This window comes from Lolium perenne, chromosome 1 (genome assembly GCF_019359855.2).
Source record: "Lolium perenne isolate Kyuss_39 chromosome 1, Kyuss_2.0, whole genome shotgun sequence".
Lineage (NCBI taxonomy): Eukaryota > Viridiplantae > Streptophyta > Magnoliopsida > Poales > Poaceae > Lolium > Lolium perenne.
Genome location: NC_067244.2, coordinates 235,618,039 through 235,639,295, shown reverse-complemented (window position 1 = coordinate 235,639,295; position 21,257 = coordinate 235,618,039).

The following is a 21,257-nucleotide window of genomic DNA, read 5'->3' as shown; positions in this document are numbered from 1 at the left end:
CGCGCACCTGTGGCTTGCAGCATTAGCCACATATCCTCCATAGGGCGGCGTTTTACTTCAAAAATGAAATGGAACTTATGGGAGCCTTAACCAAAGACGAAATTGGAGGTTTCTTAACGGCATGTAATAGCTATATTCCCCATGTTGCTTCGGCGGCAATAGCTGAAGCAAGGGCACTCAAGGATGGACTCGTCCCGGGGGTTAGATTGGATGTTCCAAGAGTACTATTGTCAACTCTGATTTCTTGGATATTATTTAGACAATGCATGATGGCGGCACCTCGGCTAGTGAGGCTCGGCAATTTGTGAAAAATGTAATTTTTAGCTAGTGGTTTTGATTATACAGTATTATTTTTTAAGCACTGTAATAGAGAAGGCAATACGGTAGCTCATTTTCTTGCTGCTCACTTAGAGGGGGTCAGACTTGTATCTGGACGGGAGATCCTATTGATTTTATTGTTTCTAGCTTGATAAATGATGTACTCTCTGGCGAGCGGAATTCCGTCGGAGGATGCAACGATCTGATGCATCAGATAGATCGTCACCACATGAAGTTTGGAAGAAGATCTGGAGAGCCAAAGTATCCCGTAAAGTCCAGATCTTCATATGGAGAGCCTTGCATGGAATCGTTCCGTGCTTTTGTGCGTTGGCCAATCGACATATTGGTTACACTGTTAATTGCCCGGCTTGCATGACTGAAGCTGAAGACATACGGCACATGTTATTCGGATGCTCAAGGGCAATGGAAATCTGGGAGGGTTTAGGCCTGAGTGATTTTATCACAGCCTGTAGTAGGTTGGATCGATCAGGGTCTACGGTGTTGGAAGAACTTCTATGCTCATCAACGCCAGGAGGTATACCACACAATATTGAGTTCGTTGTTGAAACTACTATGATCACATGCTGGTATCTATGGTGGTCTCGGAGACATATTAAAAATAAAGAACCGGTGCCTTCACCGGAAAGATCTATTATGAATATCCATGGAATCATAGCAAACAGTGTTAAAGTTAGAGGATCTGGGAACATTGTCCGGAGAGGAAGGTGGACAAGACCAGCGGCTGGGGTTTATAAGCTCAATGTCGATGCTACGTTTGATATTAATTCTGGCTGTGGTGCCTCTGGAGCTATCATCAGAGACACGGGCGGAAATTTTGTAGCGGGCTGCTGTGATTTTACTGACCATGCTATTGATGCTATGGATATGGAAGCAGTGGCGCTCTTGGCGGGATTGAAGCTAGCCGGACAGTTTGGTGCCCAATCCTTGTTGGTGGAATCTGACTCAATGGAAGTGGTGAATGTTGTTCATAGTCCATCAGAGTTTAGAGGAACTACTGCGGTGGTGATCGACGATTGCCGGCATCTCCTTACGATGCTAGGCATGGCAACATTAAAACATTGTTCGAGAGAAGCGAATGGTGCCGCTCATGCGCTTGCTCGCCACGGATCTTCTGATAGTATTAGGCGTTTTTGGTTTGATGAACCTCCTGTTTTTATTATTCCTATTCTTGTAGAAGACCGTGTGATTATTGATTAATAAAGTTGCCTGAAGTTCAAAAAAAATGATGTACTCTCTCCATCTATAAGATGATGTCTTAACTTCGAATAAATTTTGATGTATCTAGACATAAAAATGGATATAGATATGGAAAATGATTCAGATCACCCGGGGGATCCGTCGCTTTCCAGCCCCCGGCTCCCTGGCGCGCCACGCGTCCCTGTGGAGGCCCACCAAAACAACACCTTCTTCCTTATCCTCCCGCACCAGAACTGTTCCGCCGCCCGCGCCGCCGACTCCGTGCACCTAAGTCGGCCGCCCCCCCCCCCCTCCTGCTACACGCCACTAGACGGCTCCGCCGTGCCGTCTTCTGCCCCGCGCAAGCTCCGCCACGCTCCTCTCCCACCAGTGCGTCGAGCGCCGCGATGGCCTCCTCCGATGGTGATGGCGTGCCGCCGCCAACGCCATGGCTTCCAGCCTTGTTTCCCGTGGCCCGCTGGCCTCTTTCCCCGCGCGCCACCGCTATAGCCACGTGCCGCCTGGTGCAGAGTCTTGTCCAGATGGAGCTCGGCGGCGCTGCCCCCGCGCAACCATGCCGTCGTTGAAGGCCATGGCAGGGAGTGCCCGGATCAGGGAGTTTTGGAGTGGAGGTTGCTGGTGCTAAACCTTGCAGGGAACTAGCAGGGCCATGGAGCGGCGGCATCCCTCGGCGTAGCCGGTCCTAGTTGCAACTTCGGCCACCGCCCCCGACAATTTTCACTGGAGCTTTCTTCCGTCGGTGGTCACCAATGCTACAAACGGTGATAGAAGCTGCCCTTTCAACAGTGATGTGTGTTTGCTACCAATTGGATTGTTTTCTTTTGGGATTTTTTGTTTTGGCTGGCGGTGATTTGCTAATTTTTCGGCTACAATTGTTCTCCTGTTTTGCTAATTTCGTACTGAAAATTTGCTACGATGTCTCCGGCAAGTTCTCGGCGATGTCTCTGATGAGATCATTTTTGCTATAATATCATATAATTTATGCTACAAACATTGTGTGATTTTTTGTTTCAATAGTAAACTATTTTTGCTATGTTGTCTCCGGCGATGTCTCCGATGGACGGAGTTGCTGCAACCTCGGACAGCGTTGCTGCCGGCTGCAGGCGATGTCTCTGTTGATGTCTTAGAGTATATGCAGCATATGAATAAAAATATTTGCTACAATTTATTTGCGGTTTTGCTACATCTGCGTAATATGTTTGCTACGTGGTCTCCGGCGAGGTCTCCGGTGAGCCCAGCCTTTTTATTTTCTTTTCTAAACGAACCGTTTTTTGCTTCAGTCATTTGCTGCCGGGGGTGATTTTTTGCTGCCGGAGATGTTTTTTTGCTACATGCAAATCTAACCGTCAAAATGGTTGATCCGACGGCTGGGGACCCGGGGGCTGGGGAATCAGATCCCCCGGGGGACGCCCAGCAGTTTCCTATAGATATATTGATATGGACAGAGGGAGAAACTTTAAAAAAAATCAATAAAATGACCGTGATAGCTTTGCCCAAAAAAGAAAAACAACCCGAGCCACCAGCCAGCGGCCAGCGCTGTGATGCTTCCCTTTGCGCGCGACGTGCAAAAACCTCTACCCGCTCGCCTGCTCGCGGCCGTCCCTGTCTCCCGGGATCTCTTTGTTTAGAGCATCCCCACTCGTTTGGGCTCCCCACGCCCAAATCCGGCGAAATTTAGCGCCGGATGGATGTAGTTTTTGGCCTGGGGAGGCCCATTTTTCCAGCCGCGAGCCCATGGACGCGCACCCACCGCGTGCAAAGCGACGGCGCAGTCACCGGGAAGGGCAATCGTCGGAGTTCCCTCGACGCATTGAACCGTCGCGAAGTGGACTGGAGAGCCAGAACGACTCGTCGGGAACGGTCGAAGTGGCCTCGATGCGAGAACCGCCGTAATGGAGCACGAACTCCGCGGAAGAGCAACCGGCGCTCTCTGTCGTCGAGAGACCTACATATACGGTTTTCGACGGGCGACGCCATTCATCTGTTCTCTCGTCACCATCCTCCGTCAACCATGAGCGATATCTCTTGGCCATCGGACACCGACAGCGAGGGGAAGCCGCCTGGATGGCGCCATTGGTGGGATCCAGCTGCATCGTCCAGCAGCGACGATTCCCCCCCGCCGGCCAGCGAGGACGAGTGGGACGACGAGGAGGAGGACGAAGAGGCCGTGGAGCAGGCCGAGGAGCAGGCCGAGGAAGAGGCCGAGGAAGAGGAGGAGGAGCAGGAGCAGGAGGAGGAGCAGGAGGAGGAGTGTAACATCCCAAGTTTCAACAATAATAAACAAGAAAGAGAAATTCCCCAAACCCAAAATTTGCAATTAACAAAAACTTTTTCCATGCATATAGTGCCACATATAGATATATGCATTTGAGTGATATTCTTTTGTGCAATTGCCATGATGAGTGTTAGTATGACTAAGTATTGTTAAGTGAACCCTAAGCAAGATCACTAAACCCGAATTTGAGGAGAAATAAAGAAATTGGGAAAAACCCATCTCTCACTCTCATACACTCTATGTAAAATAACCAATCCTCAACCAAGGCCAAGTTTGCTTGCCCCATTGCTTCTAAAATGCTTCAATGTGATAAACTAACCCTTTTGCATCCTTGGATCAAGAATCAAATCAAAAGAAATCAAGTTTCCTTCATACATGTGATAATGGTCACATAACCCAAATTTATTTTCTTCACCACTTTACCCCTCTGTATTTCTCAAATCTTAAACTAAGCAAGGTCAACTAAAGCCAGGTCATCCAAGACCATGTCAAGGTGAGTAACTTTGATGTTGACCACCCTCCCTAAAGTTGACTAGGTTGACCAGAATAAGAGGGCAAAGAGGGAACCCGAGAGAGAGAAGAAGATCACCCCAATTTTGAAAAGTTGCAAATCAATTCCAAATTGAGTGCCACCACCACCAATACATCACAACAATTATATAAATGAGATTCACCAAAGAGATTTTCAAATTTCAAAATAAATTTTCATGCGGGCATTTTATCGAACAGGTGGCAGGCAGCATCTAGACTAAGTGATACATGCTATTATCCAGCAGTTTTGACCCTAAACCCCTTTTGCAAAGTGATCATCAGCCTCCCCTATACCCCCTGCCTCTAGCCCAGCACTTGCATGGCTGATTAAAGTGGAGGAGAAACCCTAGAACATGCTAAACAATGCCATGCCGGCCACCTTTGGCACCCATCTCCCTGGCCACTCCCTCGTCGTTTCTCCATGTCCTCGAGCATCTCTGATACATAAGGATCACGCCCGTACCACTGGATCGATCGCCACTGCACGGGACTGCCCAGAACGCCCGCGTCCAAAACGTGCCAGGACGTGCCAGCCGGCGTGGTGATCACGCCCTGGACGCGCAAGGACGCCACGCACTCGACCGCTCCCGTCCTCGCCCTGCATCCCTATCACCGCGTCGAGCATCGCCTCTGCACCCTCTACACGCTAGACGGACGCCCGTGCCTGCCCTGCATCGTCGCCGTCGCCATAGCCCAAAATGATGCCGCGCGCCCAGTGATAGACATTGCACGCGCCCGAGCTCTCCCATCACCCTTTTCTCGGTCTCGATACAGGTTGAGCATCTCCCGTACACCAGCTAGCCATAGCCGTCCTTCGCTTGCCCTTTCGCTCGCCGGAAACGCCACGCCATGGCCGCGCCCTTGCAGCACACCACGGCACCCCTCGCCACTATAAATAGAGGCCCTCCCAGCAAGCTCTTCTCACACCACTCGACTCCCCTCTCACCCCTGATCTTCCTCACCACCTTAGTTCGTTCGATTGCCGCCGGAGGAGGAGCAATTTCAAGATCGGAGCCGCCGGGGGACGCAGCTCACCGTCGACGATTGGCGCCTCCCCAAGCGCCGCCGCTGCTCCCAACCTCTTCCCCATCTACTACACCTTCACCGCGCATACTGCCTGAGTCCTGCATCGGCCTGGTAGGCTCCCCGACCCCCTACTGCCGCCGTGCCCTCGTCGGAATCCCGTCGGTGACGACGACGCTCCCCAGCCGTAGATCTTAGTTCTAATCCTACGGCTATTCTTTCGCGTACCGTTTCGCTGAGATAAGAGGCGCCGACAGGTGGCCCCCACCCTGTCAGCGCGGCCCGAGCGCGCCAGCCGCGTGTTGGGCTGCGAAGTGCTGCCAAATTTCGTTTCGGCCCATTAACTTTTCCCGCCGAGCCCACCAATTCAAATCCAGTTTATTCTTTATCCAAATTTTGCTCTGCTGAATGTTTAGAAAAATTTGAATAGTTTGAATTCTACCAAACCAAATCTAGCAAACTTTATACCGTTGGAAAGCTCATGAATTTACCTATCCAATGCCACTGGCCCCATCTCCATTTTCTTTGTAGATTTAATTTGACAAAAAAGACAAGACAGGGACTTTTGCACATTCAAACTTTATTTAAAATTCAACCAGAATAGATTTTTAAGTAATTCCAATTCTAATAAATCACAAATGATGTCCTCAAATTGATTATGCAATAACATAGCCCTGTTGTTTGTATGATCATGGACTAGATCAAATAAATTGGCTATGTAGTCATTTCTAGAGCTTTTTAAAGTGGAATTCAAACTCAACCCTAATATGAGAATTTCCTCTCATTTAAATTTTGATCCTAAGTACTAATAACCAGGGGGAATGACTTAGGCTAATGAACCCTTGAGAATTACTACTTAGAGATTTTAATTCATTTAAATGTTAAGTTTTAAAACTATGTGAAGTATAGCACTTCAATTAAATTGAACTCACATATAATAGATATGAAATGTTGACTTTGGGTCAACCTATATTTCATACCTTATTATTATATGAAGAGATTAAATCTTAATAAGAGGTAGTGAAAAGAAATGTTTTCTTCTAAAGACTTACTTACCAAATATAAGAAATAGGAATAATGAGAGGAAATTATTTCTCTTTCAAATAAAGACAAACCAAATAATCCACCATGCCATGTTTGATTGATACTAGGACTAGTGTGTGAACTCTTTGAGTGTTTCTAGCTTAGTATGTGAGCTTGGTTTAGTATTTATACCTCGCATTCGTATATAGACGCTAGTAACGAGGAATACCAAGAGGAGGAGGGCTACTCTCAGGAAGAAGAAGAGAACTTCGATAACTACCCAGCTCAAGGCAAGCTAACCCTTGCTAAACACAAGTGCTTAACTCTACAAGAGCAAAGGCACCATCACACTTTACTTTTATGTATTATCTATCCCATGTTTTTACTTACTTTTGCTTTTGCTTATTTATTTTCAAAGTACTTTTGATTTATGATTCTCTTGTCTAGAATAGAACAAGAGCATCAAAGTTAGCCTAAGCAAATAAAGCTAGATAGCACCCCCTCATGACTAGTTGCTATTGCTAAGAACTAAAATTGACTACTCTAGATGGGAACATGTGTGATTTTGAACTGAAGTGAAAGATTTTTGAAGGTGAATATGACCAAGAGAAGATGGTGATTTTTGATAAAATAGATGATTGAGTTTGAATGCGATACCCTTCCAATTATACAAGTACCCCCACAATACCTGATTATGGGTAGGGCTTAACTAGAAGCTTGTGTATTTTAGTATGGGTTCCCTCTGAACAAACATCATAGGGGTTACGCTGCGGCTGCCTCCGTTACTTGTGGATTGATGTTGAAATGAGGTGAATGTACGGCCCAAGCCCTGTGCAGTTCCCGGGTTAACTGCGGTTTCCACCGGGAGGCCAAGCTCATGGGGAGAGGTGCTCATACTAGCATATATAAGTGAAAGGTTTCGATTGATGATCCGCGTACTGTGTTACGATGATTCGAGGTTACCCTCGACGGATGTAATCAAAAGTTGTGGCACAAGAGTACAACCTCTGCAGAGTGTTAAACCTATTCGAATAGCCGTGTCCACGGTTACGGACGATTGGAAAGGCCATACTATCTCCGTTATCATTAAAATGTTTTGATTCTAGAAATGAATGGTGGCTTGAAAGGTGACATTATGGTGATCCATAATGAGTTGTGGGAATGACACTAATGTTCCCACTTGAGTTAGTCTAGCACATGATTTAGGTTTTACCAAAGATTTATGAAACTAAAACTTGGCTTTATGCAAATAAACCTAGAGCTTAGCACCTCCTTACACTTAATGAGTTTTTATCTTAGAGTTAGTTTGCGAGTACTTTACAAGTACTCATGGCTTTGCCCTGGCTATTCAAATGCCAGACTATGAAGGAGAGCACCAGTATCAGGATGACGGACAACAGGACGTCTATGATAACTAGGATCGTCTTCTAACGTCAAGCGTTGCCTGTGGAATAGATCGTCCACTACTACTTCGCTTCCGCTATTATTTGTGATGTTGAACAATATATTCGTGTAATATTGGATCATGTGATCTATGGTTGTAAGACAATATGTGTTGTAATAAATGATGACTCTATGCTACTTACTATTATGTCTCGCAAAAACATTATTCCTGGGATTGCGATGTACGACATAATAGGCATCTGGACTTAAAAATCCGGGTGTTGACAAGTTGGTATCAGAGCCATTGTTTGACCTTAGGAGACCCTAGTTAGAATGGACGCTCAAAAACTTAGTTTCGAATTTCAGGAGTTGACTAGTTATGAAAATCTTATTCACCCCCTTACCTTGAAGAGTCTTTTACAAACTTTAAATTCATGCCCTTCTTCTAAGAGAATTAAAAATTTGGAACACTTGCACCTAGCTAACTTAATCCTCTCATCTCTCTACAGATGGATCACGTCGTGGACGCGCAGCCCTTTCTCCGGGCCCGAGTTCTATCAGTTGGGGAACGGTGGAGAGATCATCTTCGAGAGGGACCTCTTCTCCCTCTCCGAGTTCCTCGGGCGCCCACCACCGGAAGTCTTTGGCGGAATGCTGAATGACCAACCCGGTGGTCAACTTCAGTGGGTGATCATGGTGGACCTTCGTGGAAGGTTCACGCTCCCAATGAGCGCAAGGATCCAGTTCTCCTTCAGGGAGAACAACTGGGCGGATGGTCTCGCAAGGGGACTTCAGGAAGGACTCGCACGTACGTGCGGGCAAAACTTCATGGACTTCACCGACGATCGCTTTGTGCACTATGCAAGGCACAACTCACTCGGAGTGCCAATGAACCTGCCGTCACACCCGCAGCTTCGCCACCATGTTGATCATCTTGACTTCATGCTGAGCGAGACCCGCATCGACCTCGACAACTCCCGCGAATACGCCAACCACACTCACATCCAGTTGGCGCAGCAGGCGGAGACCATCAAGGTCATCGCCGGAGAACGCAGGGCACTCCGCCGTGCCAACCAGAAGAAGGATCACGCCATCAACCGCCTGAAGACCAGGATCGCCACTCTGAAGGCGACCATCGCTGCCCAAGCTGAGCAGATTCGGGAGGCTGGAAGGCGAAGGTGAAGGGGAGAACATCCAGGGGGACGGCTACTCCTACGTCAGCAACGACGACGACTACGAGGAGGAGGAAGACGACGACCTGGAGTTCCACCCTTACGAGGATGGCCACGAGCACTCGATGCCGGGGTAGACAATGTCTATCCTATCAACGTCGATGGCGAGTAGTCCCGTCTGAGCACTTGCGCCCCGTGTTATGTATTGGTCCTTTGTACCCGCCCCATGTATCGTAGATTGTTGAAAGGGTTCTTAAAACCCTCCTGAACAATTGGCTTGTAATATGTGCTACCTCCATGACTATGTTTGTGTGTGTGTAATATTATTATTATTATGAATCAAGTTTAAGTTGTATTTTATCCCAAAATGAGCCATAGACATTTCCCCCTTATCTCATGATCCCTATCACTGTTCAGATGGCACCCCCAACTCGCAACATGACTCAGGAGGCAATGATGCAGATGTTGCAACAGATGTTGGCTGATAGAGAAGTTGAGAGAGCTGAACGGCAAGCCAACCTAGCTGCACTTCAACAACTTGCTCAGGGCAATCAAGGCCACGGAAACCACGACCACCCAGGGTCAAAGCTGAAAAACTTCCAGAACACTAACCCACCTGTGTTCAACAAGACCGAGGAACCCCTCGATGCTGATGATTGGCTCCAGACTATGGAGAACAATCTCGAGGTTGCCGGAGTGGAGGACAACGAGAAGGTGTTGTTCGCCACCCACTATCTGGCTGGACCTGCACGTGTCTGGTGGACAAGTACCCGCGCCTTACATGCGGGGAACCTGATGACTTGGGAGGACTTCAAACTCAAGTTTAGCAAGTATCATGTGCCCCCGGGTTTGATTAAGAAGATGAGGGATGAGTTCAGGGAACTGAAGCAAGGAAGAATGACCGTGGTAGAATACCGCGACAAGTTCCTCACTTTGTCAAGGTACGCCCCGGATGAGACGGACACCGTCGAGAAGAGGAAGGAGAGGTTTCTGAATGGACTGCATGATGAGATGCAGACTGTGCTGATCAACATCCCCTTTGCTGACTTAGAAGCACTCGTTGACTCCGCCATTCAGATGGAGGGGAAGATACACCAAGCCAATGAGAACCGCAAGCGCCGTATGATGAACCAGAGTGGGCCCAGCAACAACCACAAGTATCGCCCCAACTCAGGTGGAGGGTTCGCCCCAAGAAACAACAAGCCCCCGATGCAGAATCCACGTCCGAGTTATCAGAACAGGAGTGGAGGAAACCCCAGGTCGGGAGGACACACCAACTACAACAACAACAACAACCACAGCAACTTCAACCGCGCCCCACCTCGCGCCCCCAACAATAACTGCAACACTGCTCCACGGACTGGGAGCAACGCTGTTCCCATCACCCCCAAGGACAAGTCAACCTACAACTGCTACGAGTGCGGAGTGGCTGGACACTTCTCCTATGAGTGCCCCAAGAAGCTCGCCAAGACGGCCGCCAACACCTCAGGCCCTGCGCAGCAGCAGCGTCGTGTCACCACCAACAAGAAGTTCGCCCCCAACAACCCGAACAACCGCAACGGCCGCCTCTACCACATGAATGCAGAAGAAGCTCAGGAAGCCCCCGGACGTTGTGCTGGGTATGTTCTCTGTTAACTCAATACCCGCAAGAGTGTTGTTTGATTACGGAGCATCGCATTCATTCATTACCGAAGATTTTGCATGCACTAGTAAGATTCAACCCATCAGTTTGAAGCATGTCATGATAGTTCAAATACCTGGATCAACAACTAAAGCTAGAAAAATTTGCAAAGATGTGCCAATCAGAATACATGAAATAGAATTCTATGCAAATTTGATTGTTCTAGGAGCCAAAGGTTTGGAAGTAGTCCTGGGAATGGACTGGATGGCGAAACATCATGGACTGATTGATTGTGCCAAGAAGGCCATCACCATGACTAGTAGCACCGGAATAATAGTCGAACACATATCTGAAAAGATGCCCCGAAAATTTACCTGTAACCAAAGCCTAGCCAAACCCACCTTGGATCAGATCAGGGTCGTTTGTCGATATCCTGATGTGTTCCCGGATGATCTACCCGGTATGCCCCCAGATCGGGATATCGAGTTTATCATCGAGTTAATCCCCGGAACCGGACCTATAGCCCGAGAGAGCTTACAGCATGAACCGGCGAGTTAGTGGAACGAAGAAGCAATTTGGATGATATGCTATTCAAAGGTCTGATTCAACCAAGTGCGTCACCCTGGAGAGCGCCAGTTTTGTTTGTGGATAAAAAGGACGGTGCCACTCGTTTGGTTACGGACTATCGTAAGCTTAACGATGTCACCATTAAGAACAAGTATCCATTGCCCAAGATAGAAGATCTGTTTGACCAGCTGACCGGAGCCCGAATTTTCTCAAAGATTGATCTGCGGACAGGATACCATCAGTTGAAGATTCGTGCCACCGATATCCCCAAAACTGCCTTTACCACCAGATATGGATTGTATGAGTACAATGTCATGTCATTTGGATTGACCAATGCCCCCGCTTACTTCATGAATCTCATGAATAAGATCTTTATGAACTTCCTGGACAAGTTTGTGGTTGTCTTCATCGACGACATCCTCATATACTCCAAGTCCGAGGAAGAACATGAGCAACATTTGGAAGTGGTCCTAGATACCCTTCGGGAACATCAGTTGTATGCCAAGTTCAGCAAGTGTGAGTTCTGGTTGAAAGAAGTAGGATTCTTGGGTCACATCTTGTCAGCCGGAGGAATTGCCGTTGACCCCGCAAAAATCAAGACTGTTGAAGAATGGAAAGCCCCAATCACTCAGACCGAAGTCCGTGCTTTTCTCGGATTGGCGGGATATTACCGCCGATTCGTTGAAGGATTCTCGAGTATAGCAAGACCTATGACCCAATTGTTGAAAAAGGACCGGAAGTTCGAATGGACCGACAAGTGTGAAGAGAGCTTTCAACAGCTAAAGTTAAGATTGACAACAGCCCCAATACTGGTTATGCCAGACATTACCAAGCCCTTTGATGTGTACTGCGACGCCTCCAAGATTGGTCTTGGATGTGTGCTGATGCAAGAAGGCAAAGTGATATCTTACCTATCAAGACAGCTGAAGCCGCATGAACAGAACTATCCAACCCATGACTTAGAGCTAGCAGCAGTGGTTTTAGCACTGAAAGTATGGCGTCATTACCTCATGGGTAATCGATGCGAGGTTTATTCGGATCACAAGAGCCTGAAGTATATCTTCACGCAGAAGGAGCTGAATATGAGACAGCGCAGATGGATAGAGTTAATCAAGGATTACGACATGGAAATCCACTATCACCCCGGCAAGGCCAACGTGGTAGCAGATGCTCTGAGTAGACTGCCGTGTCGGTTGAACTCCATGTTAGCAATTGAGCAACCTAGCCTGTTTGAAGAGTTTGAACAGTTTAGACTTGAACTGGTTAGCGAAGGATACCTCGCCAGCATCGAACTCCAACCCACCCTGATTAGTCAGATCAAAGAAGCTCAGAAAGGAAATGCTAGCATTGACGGAATCAAGAACCAAATAGCCGCCGGAAAAGCACCAGGATTCACCGTAGATGAAGAAGGAGTGCTATGGTATAACAAGCGCCTTTGCGTACCGTCAGACTCAGAATTGAAGCAAGTTATCCTAAAAGAAGCTCACGACACCCTATACTCCATTCACCCTGGAGGAACCAAGATGTACCAGGATTTGAAGGAACAATTCTGGTGGCATGGAATGAAGAGAGAAATTGGAAGCTACATCGCCAAGTGTGACATCTGTCAAAGAGTCAAAGCAGAACACCAACGCCCCGCAGGACTGTTGCAACCCCTACAGATTCCCGAATGGAAGTGGGATTCCGTAGGAATGGACTTCATCACCGGACTGCCCAAATCTAGTAAAGGAAATGATTCCATCTGGGTAGTGGTCGACAGACTGACCAAAGTCGCCCACTTCATCCCCGTCAAGACCACCTATCAAGGACCAAGACTCGCAGAGCTATATATCTCAAGGATAGTCAGCCTGCACGGAACCCCGAAGTCGATAGTATCCGACAGAGGATCCCAATTCACCTCCCGATTCTGGCAGAAAGTACATGAAGGACTCGGAACTCGTCTGAATTTCAGCACAGCCTATCACCCGCAGACAGATGGACAGACTGAAAGAGTAAACCAGATACTAGAAGATATGTTGAGGGCATGTGTGCTAGAGTATGGATCTAAGTGGGAAGACTGCTTGCCGTACGCAGAATTCTCGTACAACAACAGCTACCAAGCCAGCTTGCAGATGGCCCCCTTCGAAGCACTGTATGGAAGGAAGTGCCGTACCCCTCTGAATTGGTCGGAAGTAGGAGAGAGTCAAATCTTTGGACCAGATATTCTCCGAGAAGCCGAAGAGAAGGTTCACAAGATCCGCGAGTATCTCAAGACAGCCCAATCAAGACAGAAGAGCTACGCCGACAAGAGACGCCGAGAGATGACCTTCGAGATCGGAGATTTCGTATATCTCAAAGTGTCCCCTCTTAAGGGAATGCAGAGATTTCAACTTCGAGGAAAGCTCGCACCCCGATATGTCGGACCTTTCAAAGTCCTGAGTCGCCGAGGAGAAGTATCCTATCAGCTGGAGTTACCGGAAGAAATGTCAGCGGTACACAATGTGTTTCACATCTCGCTACTCCGGAAGTGTTTAGAAGTACCTGAGAAGACCGAGGTTTTCAAGAACATCGACCATCGAGCTGTCGATATCAACTCAGATCTAACATACCGCGAAGTACCTATTCGCATCTTGGAAGAAGCTTTCAGAACCACTCGTACTCGAAGTATCAAGTTTCTGAAGATCCAATGGAGTAACCACACCGAAGAAGAAGCCACTTGGGAGAGAGAAGACTTTATGAGGACTGAATACCCAGATCTCTTTAGTACCTAGTTTTCTCAGATCTCGGGACGAGATCTTTTGTAAGGGGGAAGGGTTTGTAACATCCCAAGTTTCAACAATAATAAACAAGAAAGAGAAATTCCCCAAACCCAAAATTTGCAATTAACAAAAACTTTTTCCATGCATATAGTGCCACATATAGATATATGCATTTGAGTGATATTCTTTTGTGCAATTGCCATGATGAGTGTTAGTATGACTAAGTATTGTTAAGTGAACCCTAAGCAAGATCACTAAACCCGAATTTGAGGAGAAATAAAGAAATTGGGAAAAACCCATCTCTCACTCTCATACACTCTATGTAAAATAACCAATCCTCAACCAAGGCCAAGTTTGCTTGCCCCATTGCTTCTAAAATGCTTCAATGTGATAAACTAACCCTTTTGCATCCTTGGATCAAGAATCAAATCAAAAGAAATCAAGTTTCCTTCATACATGTGATAATGGTCACATAACCCAAATTTATTTTCTTCACCACTTTACCCCTCTGTATTTCTCAAATCTTAAACTAAGCAAGGTCAACTAAAGCCAGGTCATCCAAGACCATGTCAAGGTGAGTAACTTTGATGTTGACCACCCTCCCTAAAGTTGACTAGGTTGACCAGAATAAGAGGGCAAAGAGGGAACCCGAGAGAGAGAAGAAGATCACCCCAATTTTGAAAAGTTGCAAATCAATTCCAAATTGAGTGCCACCACCACCAATACATCACAACAATTATATAAATGAGATTCACCAAAGAGATTTTCAAATTTCAAAATAAATTTTCATGCGGGCATTTTATCGAACAGGTGGCAGGCAGCATCTAGACTAAGTGATACATGCTATTATCCAGCAGTTTTGACCCTAAACCCCTTTTGCAAAGTGATCATCAGCCTCCCCTACACCCCCTGCCTCTAGCCCAGCACTTGCATGGCTGATTAAAGTGGAGGAGAAACCCTAGAACATGCTAAACAATGCCATGCCGGCCACCTTTGGCACCCATCTCCCTGGCCACTCCCTCGTCGTTTCTCCATGTCCTCGAGCATCTCTGATACATAAGGATCACGCCCGTACCACTGGATCGATCGCCACTGCACGGCACTGCCCAGAACGCCCGCGTCCAAAACGTGCCAGGACGTGCCAGCCGGCGTGGTGATCACGCCCTGGACGCGCAAGGACGCCACGCACTCGACCGCTCCCGTCCTCGCCCTGCATCCCTATCACCGTGTCGAGCATCGCCTCTGCACCCTCTACACGCTAGACGGACGCCCGTGCCTGCCCTGCATCGTCGCCGTCGCCATAGCCCAAAATGATGCCGCGCGCCCAGTGATAGACATTGCACGCGCCCGAGCTCTCCCATCACCCTTTTCTCGGTCTCGATACAGGTTGAGCATCTCCCGTACACCAGCTAGCCATAGCCTTCCTTCGCTTGCCCTTTCGCTCGCCGGAAACGCCACGCCATGGCCGCGCCCTTGCAGCACACCACGGCACCCCTCGCCACTATAAATAGAGGCCCTCCCAGCAAGCTCTTCTCACACCACTCGACTCCCCTCTCACCCCTGATCTTCCTCACCAACTTAGTTCGTTCGATTGCCGCCGGAGGAGGAGCAATTTCAAGATCGGAGCCGCCGGGGGACGCAGCTCACCGTCGACGATTGGCGCCTCCCCAAGCGCCGCCGCTGCTCCCAACCTCTTCCCCATCTACTACACCTTCACCGCGCATACTGCCTGAGTCCTGCATCGGCCTGGTAGGCTCCCCGACCCCCTACTGCCGCCGTGCCCTCGTCGGAATCCCGTCGGTGACGACGACGCTCCCCAGCCGTAGATCTTAGTTCTAATCCTACGGCTATTCTTTCGCGTACCGTTTCGCTGAGATAAGAGGCGCCGACAGGTGGCCCCCACCCTGTCAGCGCGGCCCGAGCGCGCCAGCCGCGTGTTGGGCTGCGAAGTGCTGCCAAATTTCGTTTCGGCCCATTAACTTTTCCCGCCGAGCCCACCAATTCAAATCCAGTTTATTCTTTATCCAAATTTTGCTCTGCTGAATGTTTAGAAAAATTTGAATAGTTTGAATTCTACCAAACCAAATCTAGCAAACTTTATACCGTTGGAAAGCTCATGAATTTACCTATCCAATGCCACTGGCCCCATCTCCATTTTCTTTGTAGATTTAATTTGACAAAAAAGACAAGACAGGGACTTTTGCACATTCAAACTTTATTTAAAATTCAACCAGAATAGATTTTTAAGTAATTCCAATTCTAATAAATCACAAATGATGTCCTCAAATTGATTATGCAATAACATAGCCCTGTTGTTTGTATGATCATGGACTAGATCAAATAAAATGGCTATGTAGTCATTTCTAGAGCTTTTTAAAGTGGAATTCAAACTCAACCCTAATATGAGAATTTCCTCTCATTTAAATTTTGATCCTAAGTACTAATAACCAGGGGGAATGACTTAGGCTAATGAACCCTTGAGAATTACTACTTAGAGATTTTAATTCATTTAAATGTTAAGTTTTAAAACTATGTGAAGTATAGCACTTCAATTAAATTGAACTCACATATAATAGATATGAAATGTTGACTTTGGGTCAACCTATATTTCATACCTTATTATTATATGAAGAGATTAAATCTTAATAAGAGGTAGTGAAAAGAAATGTTTTCTTCTAAAGACTTACTTACCAAATATAAGAAATAGGAATAATGAGAGGAAATTATTTCTCTTTCAAATAAAGACAAACCAAATAATCCACCATGCCATGTTTGATTGATACTAGGACTAGTGTGTGAACTCTTTGAGTGTTTCTAGCTTAGTATGTGAGCTTGGTTTAGTATTTATACCTCGCATTCGTATATAGACGCTAGTAACGAGGAATACCAAGAGGAGGAGGGCTACTCTCAGGAAGAAGAAGAGAACTTCGATAACTACCCAGCTCAAGGCAAGCTAACCCTTGCTAAACACAAGTGCTTAACTCTACAAGAGCAAAGGCACCATCACACTTTACTTTTATGTATTATCTATCCCATGTTTTTACTTACTTTTGCTTTTGCTTATTTATTTTTAAAGTACTTTTGATTTATGATTCTCTTGTCTAGAATAGAACAAGAGCATCAAAGTTAGCCTAAGCAAATAAAGCTAGATAGCACCCCCTCATGACTAGTTGCTATTGCTAAGAACTAAAATTGACTACTCTAGATGGGAACATGTGTGATTTTGAACTGAAGTGAAAGATTTTTGAAGGTGAATATGACCAAGAGAAGATGGTGATTTTTGATAAAATAGATGATTGAGTTTGAATGCGATACCCTTCCAATTATACAAGTACCCCCACAATACCTGATTATGGGTAGGGCTTAACTAGAAGCTTGTGTATTTTAGTATGGGTTCCCTCTGAACAAACATCATAGGGGTTACGCTGCGGCTGCCTCCGTTACTTGTGGATTGATGTTGAAATGAGGTGAATGTACGGCCCAAGCCTGTGCGGTTCCCGGGTTAATCATGGTTTCCACCGGGAGGCCAAGCTCATGGGGAGAGGTGCTCATACTAGCATATATAAGTGAAAGGTTTTGATTGATGATCCGCGTACTGTGTTACGATGATTCGAGGTTACCCTCGACGGATGTAATCAAAAGTTGTGGCACAAGAGTACAACCTCTGCAGAGTGTTAAACCTATTCGAATAGCCGTGTCCACGGTTACGGACGATTGGAAAGGCCATACTATCTCCGTTATCATTAAAATGTTTTGATTCTAGAAATGAATGGTGGCTTGAAAGGTGACATTATGGTGATCCATAATGAGTTGTGGGAATGACACTAATGTTCCCACTTGAGTTAGTCTAGCACATGATTTAGGTTTTACCAAAGATTTATGAAACTAAAACTTGGCTTTATGCAAATAAACCTAGAGCTTAGCACCTCCTTACACTTAATGAGTTTTTATCTTAGAGTTAGTTTGCGAGTACTTTACAAGTACTCATGGCTTTGCCCTGGCTATTCAAATGCCAGACTATGAAGGAGAGCACCAGTATCAGGATGACGGACAACAGGACGTCTACGATAACTAGGATCGTCTTCTAACGTCAAGCGTTGCCTGTGGAATAGATCGTCCACTACTACTTCGCTTCCGCTATTATTTGTGATGTTGAACAATATATTCATGTAATATTGGATCATGTGATCTATGGTTGTAAGACAATATGTGTTGTAATAAATGATGACTCTATGCTACTTACTATTATGTCTCGCAAAAACATTATTCCTGGGATTGCGATGTACGACATAATAGGCATCTGGACTTAAAAATCCGGGTGTTGACAAGGAGGACGAAGAAGCTGATGAGGACGACGACGAGGACTCAACTTCCTCCGACGAGGAGGTGGCGAGCCGGAAGCGTCGCCGCGACGACGATGAGGCGGGGCCTTCTAAGAAGAAGAAGAAGTAGTTTAGTTTTAAAGTTTTTATATGTAATTTTTATGTTTATTCGAATTATATTCGAAATATATATATAATCTATCTATGTTGCACCACTTGAGAGTTCAAAGCTTTCGTTCGACGAGGGTATTGCCGTAGATCGGGAAGATGAGGGTTTTGCCGTAGATCGGGAAGACGAGGGTTTTGCCGTAGATCGGGAAGACGAGGGTTTTGCCGTAGATCGGAGGCCATTGTCGCCGACAAGTTGGGGCCACGCGCGCTTTCGTTTCGTCCGGAGTCCCCGAGCGCTCCCCGGGGGGCCGGGGATGTCGTGGGATCGCCGGATGGATTTAGGCCCAAATCCGGACGAAAACGAGGAACCGGGGGCGCGACTGGGCCGAATTACGCCGTCCGGATGGAAAAAACGCTCGCCGGGGGCCTGTTCGGGGGGACGAGTGGAGATGCTCTTAGCCCGACTAGGATGTGTGATCCACATGCACGTTGGTACCGTACCACTAATAATAAAAGGAAGAGGTCCCGTCTCAATCCTCCCGTTCCGGTACGTAACATACTCGTTCCGTTCTGTTTTACATTCTAAAAAAATTTAGACAATTTAGCACTGCATTTATTTATTACTAGTACTACTTAAATAGGTAAACAATCAATCCAAGCTATATCGAAAATAGTGACGTCCAATAAATAAAGGAGTAATTCGTGTTTTTGTTGACTAAGTAAAAGTTAGAATATACAGTATTTCGGAACAAATTTTCAGTCCACAATGTAGAGTATTCAGAATGCAGGGAGTAGGTTTGATTGTTCATCCTCTCCGTGTCCCCCACCACGGGTACCGTCAACTAACATCTGCCAAAAGTCTCCCCCGTTGTTTCTGTTTAGGTCATCTTCAATGGATTCGATGTAAAACGAACACTAAAAATGTCCGTGCACGTCCATTTGTGACTAGCCGCGGACATTGAATCGGTTTTACATGGACTCCGTGTTCGTTTGCGTTGGGTATGCCTAGCGGGCCGCACAATTTTTTTCCATAACAGCGTCAAGGTCGGTAATGGAGGTTTAACGTCTTGTCGAGCCCTGCCATTGGAGATTACCGCTTCCCGCGCTCGCTGGGGCGGTGGTTCCCGCTCGCGGCTAGTAGATTGGCGCGCTATCGGCATTTCCCGCCCCACCGCAGCTATATATGGTTGACGCCGGCGAACGAGAAAGGCACACCTTAACCGTAGAAAACTTCCATGGTCGAGCACGACCGCACCTGGGCTCGCCTTGTTGAGATGGCCCGCCGCACGTACCCGAATGATCCGAACATCGCAGCCATCCACGCATTGGAGGCGTTCGCTGAGGATCAAACGGCCGCGTACGGCCGTCATGTCGAGCAGACGGAGGTTGCGCGGTAAGGGATGAGGCGGGGGGCGGACTCGGAGTCGGTGGCAGCCACCATGTCCCACCTGAGGGGGAGCTCGTGGAGGCCAGGGCGGCGACCATGTCCCTCCTAAGCTGGCGCACGTGAAAGAGGCAGAGGTGGCGCCGCAGGAGGCGATGGCAGTGGTGATGGAGGTGTCATGGCAACGGCCAGTACTAAATTGCGCGACTGAACAAGTAGGCACATCCTAGCTTTAGGTTAACCTGACTAACCATCTATATAAAGATGATCCTTTTGACAAGCGATACCGGATTTGACCTTCCCATGCGGTTGCGGGCGGCAACAGCTAGCCGAAGGCGTGACGGCGAAACAGAGATATATATACGAACTGGGTGACCTGGGATGAGATCGCCGTCCGGCCGGCCGGCCGGTGCACTGCTTACGGTTGCAAAAGGAAACTAACCGGAGGAGTCCGTCGGCTCATGAGTCACGACGATCGGCTGGCACGTTGGGCAATTTAAAATGGGCTCAAAGTAAAATGGGGTTTTTTCGTCACCCCGCTGAGCTTCGGCTTCCGGACCGCGACAGGAGCGCCGAATCTAGCCCCGCAGAGCAGAGTAGCACTGGTAGAAAAACAGGCTTCCGGTGAGCCCCATAAGTCGCGAAGCTGTAGGAACCGTGACTAATGGGACCTTTAGTCGCGGTTCGGGAGGCGAACCGCGACCAAAGGCCTGGGCCCAGGGCGCTCGGTGGCCAGCCGGTGCACGTGGGGGGCTTTAGTCGCGGTTGGCCAGGCCAACCGCGACTAAAAGGTGCGAGGGCCTTTAGTCGCGTTTGGCCAGGCCAACCGGGACTAAAGCCCCCCCTATATATACCCATCCAGCAGCCAACACTTAGCCATTTGGAGCCATTCTCTTCACAAACTTCACAAGTGGGTGTTAGGTTTGCTTTTGGTTCCTCTTATGCACATAAGGTGTTTGATGAAATGCCCCAAGAGCATGAAACAAACATGATATGAAGTGTTGGAGCCACACTTGAGCTTTATCATTTATTTTTTCCTCCTCGATCGCGGTTAGCAACTTGAACCTTTGATGTGTCGTTGATAAAATATGCATGTGTGTGTAGTTCATTGTTTAATTTATATTGTTTGTAGCTAGTTAGTTTAACAAATGCATGATGGTTAATTATATATTTTATATTATAATAATGTAGATGAATCGACAATGGATGTACGGTAACCGACTCTCAAGGCGAGTTCAAGACGGGTTTGAAAGATTTCCTCGTAGTGGCTAATGCGAACAAGCGGGGGTTTTGTTATCTGTCCATGTGTTAACCGTAAGAATCGAAGGGTTACTCTTCCTCAAGAGATGTTCACATGCACCTGCTTCGGCACGGTTTCATGCCAAGCTATAATTGTTGGACCAAGCATGGAGAAAGAGGGGTTATAATGGAAGAAGATGAAGAAGGGGATGATTTCATCGATGAAAGCTATCTTGCTCATTTCGGTGATACTTTCATGGAGGATGCTTTGAAGGTGAAGGGGAAGGTGAAGGGGAAGGTGAAGAAGAGGCACGTGATGATCCCGTTGATGA